The sequence below is a fragment of the Aquarana catesbeiana genome, linkage group LG02 (assembly GCF_042186555.1).
Source record: "Aquarana catesbeiana isolate 2022-GZ linkage group LG02, ASM4218655v1, whole genome shotgun sequence".
Classification (NCBI taxonomy): domain Eukaryota; kingdom Metazoa; phylum Chordata; class Amphibia; order Anura; family Ranidae; genus Aquarana; species Aquarana catesbeiana.
In genome coordinates, this window is record NC_133325.1 from 708,981,623 (window position 1) to 708,994,791 (window position 13,169).

The 13,169-nt window shown below is 40.6% G+C and overlaps 1 protein-coding gene across 3 annotated transcripts in view; it reads right to left on the reverse strand.

Annotated features, from left to right (window-relative positions):
- ST3GAL6 (ST3 beta-galactoside alpha-2,3-sialyltransferase 6) overlaps positions 1–13,169 on the reverse strand; it is a 322,642-nt gene that overhangs the window by 232,574 nt on the left and 76,899 nt on the right. Inside the window, exon 1 of one of the 3 annotated variants that reach the window (XM_073616974.1) lies at positions 9,860–9,986. The exons of the other annotated variants lie outside the window; for them this stretch is intronic. The gene's annotated coding sequence lies outside the window, so the exon portion shown is untranslated. Of the gene's footprint in view, positions 1–9,859; positions 9,987–13,169 lie in introns of those variants that run through there. 3 annotated transcript variants of the gene reach the window in all.

Genomic DNA, 13,169 nt, shown 5'->3' on the forward strand with positions numbered 1-13,169 from the left:
AGCCTGAATATAGTATTGAGCTATATTGTTCATAACCTCAGTTATTGCTTTCCCACTCCATACCTTGAACACACATATATTGTTACTGTTTGTTACTTTTCCACAGAAATCTTGCTGTAAGGACAATTTCTGTGTTTTATCATAACGTGTGTGTGTTTCTCATTGGTTATTGCATTTACACTATTGCCAGGTGTGCCAGAGGGGGCCGAGACTGTTATTGGGGTTGAGAGGCAGATTAACGGATTTAACAAACTTAAAAGTGATTGTAAGGGTAATTTTTTATTTTTTTTTTTAAATAACAAACGTATCATACTTGCCTCCACTGTGCAGCTCGTTTTGCACAGGGTAGCCCTGATCCTGCTCTTCTGGGGGCCCCGGCGGCTCCTCCCCGCATCAGATAACCTCCTGTGAGAAGCGCTCTCCCGGGGAATTACCTTGCGGGCAAGCTCCCGAGTCCAGGATTCGCCGTCCATAGAGGTTGAATGCAGGACTCGCTCCCACGTTATTGGATTTGATTGACAGCAGCGGGAGCCAATGGCTGCGCTGCTATCAATCTATCCAATCAAGAGGAGGGAGCCCGTGAAGAGAGAGACGGCGCATCCCCGCCGACTGAATGAAGGGGTTCAAGTAAAACAGGGGGGGCTAGGGGGCAGGTGACAAAGGATGCATTAAGGTGAAAAAACATGAACCTTTACAACCCCTATAAGCGGCTCCTACAGGGGGTAGCACTACACTTGTTATTCTTTTAACAGAGCATGAGTATAGTTTACGTGTCACCCTGGGGTCACTTCAAGGAGTTGGAAACGTAATATTCATGCTTATGTAGATACCGCACACACAAAACAAACAGTCTATGTATAAAAAAAGTGTGCTAACTAGAACATTTCTTGCTGCCAACACAAACCAACCAGACTAAAACAGTAATTCTGCATTGTTTTAAATAAAGCTGAAAATTCTAAATGTGTAAAAAGATGCATGATGCATAAACTAAATTTTGAAATTTAAAAAATGTTCTATCCAAAGAAAGGTATAAAAAAAAAAAAAAAAAAACACATGTATGCTTGGGTTTGCATGCATTTAATTTGCTGTGTGTATAAGCTGCTGAATCTATAACTGCACTCTTCATTAAAATCATCACTATACAGTGCATCCGGAAAGTATTTGCAGCGCTTCACTTTTTCCATATTTTGTTAGGTTACAGCCTTATTCCAAAATTGATTAAATTTGTTATTTTCTTAAAAATTCTACAAACAATACCCCATAATGACAATGTGAAAGAGGTTTGTTTGAAATTTTGCAGATTTATTAAAAATAAAAAAAACGGAAAAAAAATCCCATGTACATAAGTATTCAGACTTTGCTCAAACTTTGTTGAAGCACCTTTGGCACCAATTACAGTCTCAAGTCTTTTTGAGTATGATGCTACAAGCTTGGCACACCTATTTTTGGGCAGTTTCTCACATCCTTTTTTTGCAGGACCGCTTAATCTCCATCAGGTTGGATGGGGAACATCGGTGCACAGCCATTTTTCAGATCCCTCCAGAGATGTTCAATCGGGTTATGGTCTGGGCTCTAGCAGGGCTACTCAAGGACATTCACAGAGTTGTCCCATAGCCACTCCTTTGTTATCTTGGCTGTGTGCTTAGGTTCGTTGTCCTGTTGGAAGATGAACCTTCGCCCCAGTCTGAGGTCCAGAGCACTCTGGAGTAGGTTTTCATCAAGAATATCTCTGTACATTGCTGCATTCATCTTTACCTGGATCCTGACTAGTCTCCCAGTTCTTGTTGCTGAAAAACATCCCCACAGAATGATCCTGCCACCATCATGCTTCACTGTAGGGATGGTATTGGCCAGGTGATTAACGGTGCCTGGGTTACGCCAAACATGACGCTCGCCATTCAGGCAAAAAAGTTCAATCTTTGTTTCATGAGACCAGAGAATTTTGCTTCTCATGGTCTGAGAGTCCTTTAGGTGACTTTTGGCAAATGCCAGCTGAGCTGTTATGTGTCTTTTACTGAGGAGTGGCTTCGGTCTGGCCACACTGCCATACAGGCTTGATTGATGGAGTGCCGTAGAGATGGTTGTTCAGGAAGGTTCTCCTCTCTTCACAATGAAACACTGGAGCTCTGTCAGAGTGACCATTATGTCCTTGGTCACCTCCTCCTTGACTAAGGCCCTTCTCCCTTGATCGCTCAGTTTGGCCAGCTCTAGGAAGAGTCCTGATGGTTGCAAACTTCTTCCATTTACGGATGATGGAGGCCACTTTGCTCATTGGGACCTTCAATGCTGCAGAATTTTTTCTGTACCCTTCTCCAGCTCTGTGCCTGGATACAGCCCTGTCTCTGAGACAATTCCTTGGGCTTCACGGCTTGGTTTGTGCTCTGACATGCATTGTTAACTGTGGGACCTTATATAGACAGGCGTGTGCCTTTCCAAATCATGTCCAATCAACTGAATTTACCACAGGTGGACTCCAATCAAGTTGTAGAAACATCTCAAGGGTGATCCCAGGAAACAGGATGTACCTCAGCTCAATTTTAAGTGCCATGGCAAAGGCATGTGGTTTTTTTGTTTTTTATTTTTAATAAATTTGCAAAGATTTCAAACAAACTTCTTTCACCTTGTCATTATGGGGTATTGTTTGTAGAATTTTTAGGAAAATAATGAATTTAATCCATTTTGGAATAAGGCTGTAACATAACAAAATGTGGAAAAAGCGAAGTGCTGTGAATACTTTCTGGATGCACTGTAAAAATAGACATGGCTACGAAGTAGTTAAGATTCAGCCTAAGATGACCAGAGTAAGAATAATGGGGGAGGGGGGATTCTGTAATTATAACCCTTTGTTCTCTTGCTGACTCAAAGCAGCCACAATTAAACTACTTCCTACTACATGCCACCTCTGTGGTTTCCATTCATACGTTTTGCATTTAGTTCTGGAAGACATCAGTCACTTTTGCAAACACTTTTATTCATCGGGAGTCTTAGGAAAGTACTACCCTAACAATTGCACTGGCAGCACTCCACTAAACACCATTCTATATTGTAGCAGCAAAGTAAAATGCCAAATGATGAATACAAGGCTGAAGCAGAGATCTGTTGTTCTGCGTACATTCATGGATTTTCTTGCTTTTTATCTTGAAAAAAAAAAAAAAACAGGGAAAATTGCAGAGGGCCAATTTAGAACTCAAACATAGCTGCCTTACCTGTCATATCATGTATAAAATGGAAATCCTATCAACAGTAAGGTGCTGGAGGGGGTGGAAGACTGACTTTATAAGAACAAGTCAAAATTTGGCTTAATGCACAACCCCCTGGCTTGTTACTAATTTCTCATTTTGTTTTATTAACCACTAAATGTAGAAATAAACACATGAAATGCTTAAAGTGTTTGTTAAGGTAAAAAACATTTTATATAGTTCCTTCAGTGCATGTAATTTATAAAAACATGCGGTATAACAGCTTACTTCAGAGCGCCATTCGGCGCTCAGCTGACTGTCCGCTGGTCTCCTCTCCCGATGCGATAGCTGCAGGGGGAGGATGCTGGGAAACCCCCACTGACTCAGTTGAGAAGAGGAGAGGAGGGGAGGAGACCAGCGGGCAGTCACGTGAGTGCCGAATGGCGCTCTGAAGTAAGCGGTTATACCGCATGTTTTTATAAATGACATGCACTGCGGAGTAGGGCTGAAACAACTAATCGATTAATCAACAACTAATCGATTATTGAATTAATCGATTACTATTTTCATAATCGATTAATCGGCCAGTAACATAACAGGGTTAAAAAAAAAAACTAAAATTAGCCCTTTATAATACAAAAAGAGCAAATAATCGCTACTGTAACTATGCTTTTTTCAGCCGCTGCATATTTGGAAAGGGTCAGGGACTTTTTTTTTTAACACAAAACAGTGCTTTTTTGGTTCAATATACTTCAATGGAGAAGCTGCAGAAAAACATGTAATGTGTTTTTGCAGCAATTTGTGTTTTTTAATCTGCCCAACAACAAACTGTCTCAAAAAAATGCAAAATCATGTCCGCAAAAAATCAAAACGCACTGCAGAAACAGATCAAAAGCAAACTGCATAGATGTGTACCGAGCCTTATGCTGGCCACACCAATCAATTTTCAGACGAGAATATTCATATGAAAAATCTTTGTACATTCGCTGAATGAAAGAATTTTTAATTTCATGAAATTTTCAATTGTTTTTAACAGTCTGTTTTTAAAAGGAATGTAACTTCTGAACGAAAACCACATACACTGTCTGAAAATTCCTTTGACCAAGAAGTTTTCTATTATTTCCAAATTTTCCCATCACTGTGGTTGAAAATGAATGTCGATTTGACCCCACTAACAGTTAGAAAATTGAACGAACGTTCTTAAAATGACATTTTTTTTGAAGGAAGATATTGTTTGTTTGTTTTATGAAAATAAAAAAAATATTGATCTCTGAGTCTGATGATATTTACCAGATTCATCCTTTAATATACTGTTAGACCCCATTCACACAGGGGCAACACGACTTGCAGGTCGCCTCAGCGAGGCGACCTGCAAACGACTGCCCGGGCGACTTGCAAAACGACTTCTGTATAGAAGTCTATGCAAGTCGCCCCAAGTCGCCCCCGAAGTCGTACAGGAACCTTTTTCTAAGTCGGAGCGACTTGCGTCGCTCCCCTTAGAACGGTTCCATAGCACAGAACGGGAGGCGACTTGTCAGGCGACTAGGTCGCCTGACAAGTCGTCCCTGTGTGAATGGGCTCTTAGAGGACATATACTGTATACACTATCTCTCCTCTAATAGTATATATACAGTATATATCCTCTAATAGTATATACAGTATATCTCTTCTGTCTGTTATTCTCAGAGTGGATTAGAGGTTTTGCTCCCTAACCATATAGTTGGTTATTTACATTTACTACTGCATAGAGATATTTAAGAATAAATTGCCTTTTTTTTAACTTTACATATTAAGTAAATTATACACCACACTTTTTTAAAGGTTATATACAGATTAATCGAAATAATAATCGGCCAACTAATCGATTATGAAAATAATCGTTAGTTGCAGCCCTACTGCGGAGCTTACTGTTCTATATCAGAGGGATATGCAGAAAATAAAAAGTTTTTTAGAGCAGGAGGGGAGGATTGGGGAGCTGAAACTCAGAGAGGAGGGGGGGGGGGGGGAAGAGGACAGAGGGAGACACGGACACAGGAGAGCAGGCTGCGGATGACGAAGACACGTACGGATTACTCCAGTGTCAGGGCTCAGCAGCCCTGATAGATCAGAGTCAGCACAGAGAGGGGAGGGTAGAAACTGGCAGGATCAGCCAGGTATTTCAGGTGATACATGGGGCCAAATGACACAGCATAAGCACTGTGCTGTATAACATGCGTTAAGGGAACAGGATTACATTTTTTTGGGGGGGGGGTTAACACACACTTTAACCATGCTAAATAAATGGATACTACTACAGTTTAATTTACATTGTCCCTTCCATTTCAGTATGTGTGTCATTATTTTAATACAAAAAAAAGAAACATACATCTGAGTTTTTTTTGCTAATCGACATACAGCAGTCACATGACCCAGGTCTTTCTTAGCCTGTCTGCAGGGAAACATAAGTAGGAGGAGCTTCTAGTCCTCTGCTGCTGGTCACATGTTCAAAAAAAAAAAAAAAAAAAAAAAAGCAAAAAAAAAAACAAACAGCCTTTGGAATACAGAGTAAAAATAAATCATTAAGATCCATAAACACAGATCTATTTTAAATTGGCACACAAATATATATTGGAAATCTTTATTATTTTGTGGAAACAACGTGGCGTGGGTGGATTTAAGCCAGTCAAAGGCTGTGTTAGAATAAGAGGGAGGCGATTCCTTCAATAATCTACATGTAATACCCCCCCCCCCATTGTGTTTAGATGGTTAGTGGGCATGGAGGAGGGAGGGAGGGAGGGAGTGGACTGTCATTTACCACTGTGTATACGCCTACATATGTGACTCTGTAGTCACATGGGCTGCTCAGATGTGATAGGGAGGAAATTTCCAGAATAGAAACTCACTGAAAACTGAGCATGTGCAGAGTTAAATAAATATCAAATTTAAAAGTGTAGCTGCTGACTTTTAATAAACACACACTCACCTGTCCCACGACCCAGCGATGCGGCCACCTGAACCCTCGGTTCTCTCCCTCGCCTCTCCCCGGCATCACAAGTGTGGGAAACCGGCTGTGACAGCTAGCGGCTTCACAGCCGGGTTCGCACTGTGCGTGCATGGCCGAGCAGTCTGTGTGACATGTCCCAGAAGATTGCAGGGAGGAAGGGGGAGAGGAGAACTTCCGCTCGACTCGCCTAAGCTGCCCAAACGAAAGTAGGAGCTGGGTACCTGTCAAAACTAGATACCCACTCCACCCCCCAAAAATGTCCCTAAAGCGGAACTTTCACTTTTGGGTGGAACTCCACTTTAAGGCTGAAATTCAGGTGAAAACACATTTTGTCTAAATACAAAATGCAGGGGTATTTTTAACTTAAACTAGAACTAAACAATGCATATCAAATCTGAGATTCAGGGGCCAGTTAACACCACATGCAATCCAGTGTTTTTTTTTTCTGCATCAAAGACGCATTGAAAGTAGGTTATTATGATTTCCAATGGCACACCAGTGTGCACAGTTCCAGAGCGTTTCAGTTCTAGAACAAAAGGTACAACATAGAGCATTTTTCCTGCACTGGAACATAGTAAGACGCATCGAAAATGCACCAGATCCCTGTAAAAAAATAAAAAGGAAAAAAAAGCATCTGGAATGCATCTGAAATGCATTAAAAAACACGCATGCAGAAACGCATCCGGAAAGCTCTGCTGTTTTCTTTTGCCATTCCAAATACTTAATTAAAAAAAAGAGTCATAAACATATCGAGCAGATGTCCAAACATGTAGGTATAGGCTTAACAAAGGTCAATTACATACATTGTGAAAGCAAGCTTTGACCTGAAATAATAAAGTTGGAATGAGGATCATACCTGTTGGTTTTTAATATTAAAACAAACATAACCTACAGTATATTTTAATTCTTTGAAACTAATATAAATATATATATATATATATATATATATACAGTGGCTTGCGAAAGTATTCGGCCCCCTTGAACTTTTCAAACTTTTGCCACATTTCAGGCTTCAAACATAAAGTTATAAAATTTTAATTTTTTGTGAAGAATCACCAACAAGTGGGACACAATTGTGAAGTGGAACGAAATCTATTGGATATTTTAAACTTTTTTAGCAATTAAAAAACTGAAAAGTGGTGCATGCAAAATTATTCGGCCCCTTTACTTTCAGTGCAGCAAACTCACTCCAGAAGTTCAGCGAGGATCTCTGAATGATCCAATGTTGTCCTAAATGACTGATGGTGATAAATAGAATCCACCTGTGTGTAATCAAGTCTCTGTATAAATGCACCTGCTCTGTGATAGTCTCAGGGTTCTGTTGAAAGCGCAGAGAGCATCATGAAGACCAAGGAACACACCAGGCAGGTCCGTAATACTGTTGTGGAGAAGTTTAAAGCTGGATTTGGATACAAAAAGATTTCCCAAGCTTTAAACATCCCAAGGAGCACTGTGCAAGCGATCATTTTGAAATGGAAGGAGTATCAGACCACTGCAAATCTACCAAGACCTGGCTGTCCCTCTAAACTTTCAGCTCAGACAAGGAGAAGACTGATCAGAGATGCAGCCAAGAGGCCCATGATCACTCTGGATGAACTGCAGAGAACTACAGCTGAGGTGGGAGAGTCTGTCCATAGGACAACAATCAGTCGTACACTGCACAAATCTGGCCTTATGGAAGAGTGGCAAGAAGAAAGCCATTTCTCAAAGATATCCATAAAAAGTCTCGTCTAAAGTTTGCCACAAGCCACCTGGGAGACACACCAAACATGTGGAAGAAGGTGCTCTGGTCCGATGAAACCAAAATCGAACTTTTTGGCCACAATGCAAAATGATATGTTTGGCATAAAAGCAACACAGCTCATCACACTCAACACACCATCCCCACTGTCAAACATGGTGGTGGCAGCATCATGGTTTGGGCCTGCTTTTCTTCAGCAGGGACAGGGAAAATTGAGGGGAAGATGGATGCAGCCAAATACAGGACCATTCTGGATGAAAACCTGTTGGAGTCTGCAAAAGACCTGAAACTGGGACGGAGATTTATCTTCCAACAAGACAATGATCCCAAACATACAGCAAAATCTACAAAGAAATGGTTCACAAATAAACGTATCCAGGTGTTAGAATGGCCAAGTCAAAGTCCAGACCTGAATCCAATCGAGAATCTGTGGAAAGAGCTGAAAACTGCTGTTCACAAACGCTCTCCATCCAACCTCACTGAGCTCGAGCTGTTTTGCAAGGAAGAATGGGCAAGAATTTCAGTCTCTCGATGTGCAAAACTGATAGAGACATACCCCAAGCGACTTGCAGCTGTAATCGCAGCAAAAGGTGGCTCTACAAAGTATTAACGCAAGGGGGCTGAATAATTTTGCACGCCCCACTTTTCATTTTTTTATTAGTTAAAAAAGTTTCAAAAATCCAAAAGATTTCGTTCCACTTCACAATTGTGTCCCACTTGTTGGTGATTCTTCACAAAAAATAAAAATTTTATATCTTTATGTCTGAAGCCTGAAATGTGGCAAAAGGTTGAAAAGTTCAAGGGGGCCGAATACTTTCGCAAGCCACTGTATATATATATATATATCTATCCACAGATAAATAGAGAATACTGGCCATAGAGCGGGCGGTCAGAAGTACACCCATCACACCAAGTCTGTCCATCATTTGGGTGTCAAACATATGATTGGTCATCAAGCATGTAGGTTTATGCTACAGAAGCAAGAAGGAAAGAAGCCAGGCACATCTAAAAAATTGCCATCACTTTCCTCTTTCCTCCGAAGATCTATAAATGGTATAAATGTATTAAGCAGCCAACATAAAGAACTTCATTTGTTGACCATGTTCATAATGACAACAGCTGTAAAGCCCAGAGCAGAATTTAGGCACTGCCTGTCATGTAGTTGCCAGAATCTCCCCTTTCATATAAGCCAGCACCATACAAGACTGATCACTATTTTCACCAAGATGTGTCATCAGAGGAGTCTTTCAACATCTGCTGGCCAAAAGAATCAGGAATGGGCAGCGGTCTTCCTTTTGCTAAGGATGCCAAATCCTATGGGGTTGATTTACTAATACTGGAGAGTGTAAAATCTGGTGCACCTGTGCATGATAGCCAATCAGCTTCCAACTTCAACTTGTTCAATTAAGCTTTGACAATGAGCCCTCATTCACACTGATAGCAGGTTTGAAAGCGTGTGAGTTAAGCTGAACTCGCACGATTTTCAAACCGGCATTTCAGTCCGAAATCGCGGGCGATTTGCCAGACATCTGTGCAAGTTCATGTGCAGAGGTCTATTGAAATCGCCACGAAGTTGCCAAAAGTAGTGCAGAAACTAATTTTGGGAATCGTTGCAGCACAGCAAAGTCGATGTCGCTTGTTGTCATTGCCGGCAATAGGCTCCAATTTGGTATGCGATTTGACATGTCAAATCGCATGCCAAATCGGCCCAACGTGAACGTGGGTTCAGTCTCAGTTCGAACTGACGCGATCTGAAAGTCGCAACTTACAGTGCTACTTTGCCAGGCGATTTGGCACGACCTTGAAGTAACTTCAAGGAATGCCTGTGTAATCTACCTCTAACGTCGGATCCAAATCACATCAATTAAGATAAGGATCCAACTTGGAGGCAACTTCATTAACCGCTTCCGGACCACCCACCGCATATATACTGTGGCAGGGCGCTAAATCACGTACCTGTATGTGATTTTGTTCACACGGTGTAGGGGGTGCACGTACGCCGCTCCCGCTGTGATCGTTCTGTGGCGAGATGGAGCAGCAGTGTGCTTATGTAACCAAGGCAAACCGCTCTGATCTGTCAGGGAGAAAAAGAGAGATCTTGTATTTCAGCTAAGCTGAAAACAGGAGAACTTTCTTTTCCTCCAGTGTATCCGTCCTCCACACAGTTAGAAAGCACCTCGCAGGCACACACTTAACCCTTGAAACGCCCCTGGTGTTAACCCCATTCCCTGCCAGTGTAATTTATACTGTGACAGTGCATTTTTTTTGAGCACTGATTTTAGTATTGGTGTCACTGGTCCCAAAAAAGTGTCACTTAGTATCCACTTTGTCCGCCGCAATGTTACAGTCCCGCTAAAAATAGCTGATCGCCGCCATTACTAGTAAAAACAATTAAAAAAAAAAAAAAAAAAAAAAGTCCCCAAATATATCCTATAGTTTGTAGACGCTATAACTTTTGCAAAAAAAACAAACAATCAATATACGCTTATGGGAATTTTTTTACCAAAAATATGTAGCAGAATACATATTGGCCTAAATTGATGAAGAAAGTGTTTTTTTTTTAAACTTTTTTATTGGGACTGTTTCATAGCAGAAAGTAAAAAAATATTGTTTTTTTATTCAAAATTGTCGCTCTTTTTTTGTTTATAGCGCAAAAAATAACCACAGAGGTGATCAAATACCACCAAAAGAAAAGTTCTATTTGTGGGAAAAAAAAGCACATACATTTTGTGTACAGCACAGTGCCATATAGCAAAAAATGGCCTAGTCGGATAGAAGTCACCTTGAAGTAGTACAGGAACCTTTTCTAAAGTCGAAGCTAATTAACCACTTAAGGACCGAGCCAAGTTAAAATTTGTTTTTTTGGCTAGAAAATTACTTAGAACCCCCAAACCAAATTTTTTTTTAGACACCTTAGAGAATAAAATGGGGGTCGTTGCAATACTTTATGTCATACCGTATTTGCTCAGCGGTCTTACAAATGCAATTTTTTGGGGAAAAATACACTTTTTTTAATTAAAAAATAAGAAAACAGTAAAGTTAGCACGATTTTTTTTTATATTGTGAAAGATAATGTTACGCCAAGTAAACTGATACCAAACATGTCACGCTTCAAAATTGTGCCCGCTTGTGGAATGCAGACAAACTTTGACCCTTAAAAATCTCCATAGGCGAACTTTAAAATGTCTACAGGTTACCAGTTTTGAGTTAAAGAGGAGGTCTTTTGCTAGAATTATTGCGCTCTCTAACGATCACGGCGATACCTCACATGTGTGGTTTGAACACCATTTACATATGTTGGTGTGACTTACATATGCATTCACTTCTGCGCGCGACCACGGCAAAACGGGACACGTTAAAAAATATTTTACTTTTTATTTTTACACTGCCCCTTTAAAAAAAAAATCTGGATAATTTTTATTACTATTACAAGGAATTCAAATACCCCTTGTAATAGAAAAAAAGCATGACAGCACCTCTTTAATGTGAGATCTGGGGTCAAAAAGACCTCAGATCTCACATTTACACTTAAATGCAAAAAATAAATAAATAAATAAAAAAATAAGAAAAAAAAATCATTTCCTTTTACTGCTTGCCGACCAGCCGCCGTCATACGGTGGCAGGTCGGCACGATCCCGCGAGCCATCTTAGCTATATGTTGGCTCCTTTAAGCGAGATAGCAGGCGAACACTGCACTTGGGGGGTGCCGATGCTTGTGGCCGACGGTCGTGATGACCACCGGCCACGAGCGATCGCGGGCACGAGAGGCAAAACAGGGACTCGTGTGTGTAAAAAACACAAATCCCTATTCTGTTCTATGAGGAGAGACAGATCGTGAGTTCCTAATAGCTAGGAATCACGATCTGTAATTTCCTCTAGGTCAGACCCCTTCCCCTACAGTTAGAAACACACACAGGGAACACAGTTAACCCCTTGATCGCCCCCTAGTGTTAACCCCTTCCCTGCCAGTGACATTTTTACAGTAATCAATTCCTTTTTAGCACCGATTGCTGTATAAATGCCAATGGTCCCAAAAATGTGTCAAAAGTGTCCAATGTATCTGCCATAATGTTGCAGTCCCGATAAAAATCACAGATCGCCGTCATTACTAGTAAAAACAAAAAAAAACAAAAATAATAAAATTTTTCCCCTATTTTGTAGACGCTATAACTTTTGCGCAAAACAATCAATATATGCTTATTGAGATTTTTTTTTTTTTTACCAAAAACATGTAGAAGATTACATATTGGCCTAAACCGAGAAAAAAATTTGCTTTTTTAAAAAAAAAAATGGGGATGTTTATTATAGCATTATATTATAGTTTATTATAGCATTATATTATAGTTTATTATAGCAAAAAGTACAAAAAATTGTGGCTGTTTCAAAAATGTCGCTCTTTTTTGCACAAAAAATAAAAACCGCAGAGATGATCAAATACCACCAAAAAGAAAGCTCTATTTGTGGGGAAAAAAAAGGCCATCAATTTTGTTTGGGTGCAACGTCGCAAGACTGCGCAATTGTCAATTAAAGCGACGCAGTGCCGAATCGCAAAAAATGGCCTGTAAGCGGCGGAGATGACCGCAACGCGACGGGAGGGAGGTGGGCACTCCCGCCACTGATAAAAGTGATTACCTTAAAGAGGAACGCCCTCCGTTTCAGAAAATACTGGGGTTATGGCAGCTATAAGTATTCTACGTGAAAGTACCGACGTACAGCTAAGGCGGTTTGCGGTAAGTGGTTAAAGAGGAACTGCAGTCTGCTCCCATAATGTGTAATAAAAACATCTTTGCCATTCTGAAGCTTCCCTCCAACAACTGCATATTATTTTATATATACTTTGATTCTGTACTTGCCAAATACGCTGCAGAAATCTCTCCCTACTGAGTCTGGCTGCAACCATTACTGTGGGCAGATGAAGCTGCTGCCTTTTCACTTCCTGGATTTACAAAGACACACAGAGGCACACCTCCAGCTCTTCAGCTCTCACTGGCCCTCTTATGACTCATCCCCCCTCCCTTCCTGGCAAACTCTCACAAGAGAGAGAGAGAGCGAGCTGTGCATGGTGTCATAAGCCTAGGCTTTTTACCAGACAAGAAACAGTAAGTGTGGGCTGTATAAAAGGTATTTACTGGCATAAAAAACAGTTTTACTATCCAAAGTTAAAACAAGAATGGTAGAAGATTTAATAGATGGAAAGTTGAAAAAAATGACTGAAATTCTGCTTTAAGACAGCTCTCATTGACTAAAATGGGATTTCACAAGTCAC